We start from the raw sequence: 4,283 nt of genomic DNA, 5'->3' as shown, positions 1-4,283 counted from the left end.
TACAGTATAAAAGTCTTGTGTAAAGAAATGTGATAAACCAAATATGTGATTAAAAAAGATTCTAGACACACACAGAAAAAAATCCAATATATAAAAAAACTAGTATACATTTGGCTTAAAAATTCTCAATATTCTCAGGTAAACATTGATTGGAAGAAAATTGATTGGAATTGTTTTTTTCTGAACATCTTGGGAGAACTACAGTTCTTCTAAGACTTATCCAAACCATTCAAGCATTTTTGTCTGAAAAGTAGTTATGTAACATGTAACTTTCGTTTCTCACGCACAAACATTTATTCTGTAATATTTTCCTTTGCAATCCTTTTGGTTGGAAAGGTTATGTGCATCATCTGTGACTGTATTTGTGTCTGTGATACTCAGGCCTAGTTTCAGAAACCCTATACTGTCTATGTAACCAAAGACTGCAATTCTTTTTACAGGCGTTTTAGTTGAAGAAACAAACAGCCACTGCACGTCTAAAAAAGCCTATTTATAGACACGAGGCAGGATCTGATAACAGACAGAGAGTGTGACTGAATGTTGGCTGGATGCTTAGTGACTGCAGGAATCCTGATATGTGGAAAATTGAGACGAGAAGCTAAACGACTGAACTAGACACAAAACAGACTGGAAAACTTTAGACAGACCTTCCAACGTAATCAATTTTTAATATCCATTTTGTCTATTATAAATTTAGAATATAACTCCTGTACTATTAAACTGTTAAACTGTATCCTATTATTTAACTGTGTGATCACATCAGTAGAAAAAATGACACAAATGAAAGGATTGTGAAGATGAAGACAATGGACAACAGTACTAAGACACCCACGTCCCAGCATTTCTCCCTCTGTCTCACTGTGGGCCTCCTGTTTACTAACCCACACAACAAAATGCAGAAAGGGTACATAAGGTCACATCAGCTTTACATGAAAATAAAGCTGCACGATAAGGAAAATATACATTATTTTATTATATAATATCAGAGCGCTTGCTTATATGCTATGTAACGTTGCAGCTGCTGTCCAAAGGTGGGTCATGTGTTTTTTTGGAAAGTGTGAAAATGTTTATAACAGTTTATTAAACTAGATAGAAATACAGTGTATGCAGTATATTACAGATTTTGTAGAATATATAGAATTTGCAGCACCTAGAAAAAAACTATGCGGTTCGTTTATAATATAGAGAAATTGTTAAACCAATTTATTAATTATTAATTTGTTAAATCAATTTATTATTTATTAACTTCCATACATTTATACAACTGAGCAATTGAGGGTTAATGGCCATGCTCAGGACCCCAGAGATTCAAACTGACAACCTTCCACTTTCTAGTTCAACCCCTTAGCCACTAGGTTATAGAAGCAGCATATCCTGAAGTGTATGATTTATCTTATACTATACCACAGCAATTTGCCGACACTAAAACGATTTTACTTGATGATTAACCAACGACAAATCATACTTTTTGTCCATTTATAGTTACATTTAATATAGAGTAAATAATAACAGCTATAGACATTCATTCCCTCTGTAGCCTTTCTTGTCTCTCTCTCCTAAAGTAAATAAGCAAATAAATTTAGACTGTCGTTACCACAAAGTCCTCCACCCAGAAGACTGTCAACACTGTCCCCAGTGTTGCAAAGCACTGACACTGGGGACTCCTGTTACAAATGTTACATATACAGTACTATACAGCACATTTTGAAGAGAGTCCAAGATATACTGCCAAGATATACTGTAAAAAATTCTTTGTTTATAAACCTGCATTAATACAAACCTCTGATTTATATTTTGTTTTTCTTAATTTAGATATTTCTATAAGATGTTTTGTGTAAGTCCATTATTATGTCAGATAGTAATATTTTATACTTATATTTGAATATCATGACACTTAATTTGACCCAACTGAACTAAATCTCAATTTCTCCTCTCCAGATCTGATCTGCTGCCATATTGCCTTCTCTCTTGAGAATACAAAAAACTCAATGTACTTTATGAGTTTCCAGATTTAACTGCAGCCTCACACGGGTCTTGGAAACACAATCCCACACTGTTGTGAATGATGAAATACAACCGAACAACTTTTTTTTTATGTCCCTCTGAGACGGTCACCCTGGCCTACTTTTTTTCTCTGAGTGCTGAACCAAAAACCACCGGCACCTAACAGCCAGGGAATGATGAAACTCCAGACATGACTGGCATCTCTGTCAACTCATCAAGTTTACTTTGAGATCCTGTAAGACCAGTTGGGCAAAAGCAGACTTGGAGTAGCAGCCAAGTCTGTTGCGTACGTGAAAACAAACCCCAACACATTCCTGCGCTCCTTCAAGTGTTGCAGGGAGACAATGTAATCTCTCACTGAAAAAGAGCATGAAATGTTCATCTACATTTAGATTGGACATCTAATCCATTCATTCTTGAAATAGCTTTCTCTTAAATATGTCAAATTCATACAGTTTGTTCCCATGCATATAGTGTTACTCAGTCTTACTCATGATCAGCTTCATGCCATGGACTTGCAGATACATAGATACATCTTAATGGCATTACTTTCTTATTTATTCTCTGATCCTGATTGGTCATTATTAGTATATTGTTTAGATCAGTTCTTCTTTTGTTTATCCCTTTAGTTGTGAGCTAACCTGCTTGGAAATCTCGTTGACCTTTTTTCCCAGTCAACAGTTAAATGATTACACAGCAGTTTCCTCTCCTGCAGTAAATCATTTCATGAGACTATAGCAAATCATGTTGGACATGTTTAAGTTTTACACATGACTATGTCTGTCTGTCTGTCTGTCTGTCTGTCTCTCTCTCTCTCTCTCTCTCTCTCTCTCTCTCTCTCTCTCTCTCTCTCTCTCTCTCTCTCACTCTCTCAGTTCAGTAAGATGAGCTCACCACTATGACACTGTTGGGATCCTGGCTCCTGCCCTGTTCACCTGTGATTCAGACTATTTATTTAATTTCTGGAAAATGGTCATGGGGTGTTGACCTGTTTAAACCCAAGGCGAAACCTCATTTCACAGAAGAACAAGAGCTAAATGTAGCATCCTACTCACCTAGACCTTTCCAAACTCACTCGCAATGAGTCGATTTAGGAAATTGGAACAATGCCAGCCATTCACTTTTTAAAAAAAAACAAAAATATTTTTAATGTTACAGTAGCACACACAAACTGCTATTGAGAGGTACAGATACAACTCTAACGATTTTACTATAAGATACCAGATACTGGTGACTATATCATTACAAATGATATAGTCATTTGTATGACTCATTGAAAATATGAGCTCATTTAAAATGACAATATTAGATATATGTACAAATGCTCACGCTTTCTGTCACATCACAAGAACCTGCTTTGATGTTGGCAAAGTCTCCCTTGTTCCACTGGTATGAGTTCAGTAATAATAATAATAATAAAAAAAACATTGGATTTTGAGCTGAGTGTGAATCATCCTTTGAGATTGATAAGTACATCCTATTTTATGATACAGAGGTGTGTTTACTGTTCTTGACTTACATAAGAAATGAAAAAAAAAATAGAGAATGAAAATTCCAAAGTAAGCAGAACTGTCATTTAGATACTGAGATGTATGTAGTAAGAAGTAGTAAGTTTTAAATGTATAATTTTTTATATTTATTATTAATTTAGATCTTTATTTCTTTCCTTGTTATAGAGAAGTCTGTGGATTCCCCCTTCTGAAACTACAAAGAGACTCCGCCACTGTGACAGTTCTCAGATCAGCGCTGCGGTATCATTTGTGGTTAATGAAAAGCCACACCTGGTCTGGGAGCGGTCAGAGAAACAGTAGGGATGGAGGGGAAAGGTCATGTGAGCATGGCGTTAATAAGGAGCACAAGGCCCGCCTATTAAATGGGTTGCCATATTCATGTTAAGCACACGAGATGTATTACAATCGCCTTATTGTTGACAGGTCAAGTTCATAGTTAAGGTAATTGGGGGGTTTAAACTAAGCATTGTGAGGAATGTAAAGTATGTTAATTGAAACCATTATATCAAATATGTTATTGTGTATTTTGTATTGTTTAGTTGTTGAGAAACTGTGGGGCGTCAACATTCCTCTATGCATAATCACTATTATATCCCCTATTACCTTGTTTACATTATTCACTTTTATTTTCATACACAGTTCATGTATGTGGAATTTTAGTGTGAATGATTTTCCTATATGTAAGTGGGACAATTCTGTTTAGATTACAGTGAAGTTTAAAGCAGTATAGGTTGGATCAAAGGTGTACAATCTGGCAACCCAAAGAGG

The sequence above is a fragment of the Tachysurus fulvidraco genome, chromosome 8 (assembly GCF_022655615.1).
Source record: "Tachysurus fulvidraco isolate hzauxx_2018 chromosome 8, HZAU_PFXX_2.0, whole genome shotgun sequence".
Taxonomy (NCBI): domain Eukaryota; kingdom Metazoa; phylum Chordata; class Actinopteri; order Siluriformes; family Bagridae; genus Tachysurus; species Tachysurus fulvidraco.
This window is presented reverse-complemented; position numbering follows the sequence as displayed.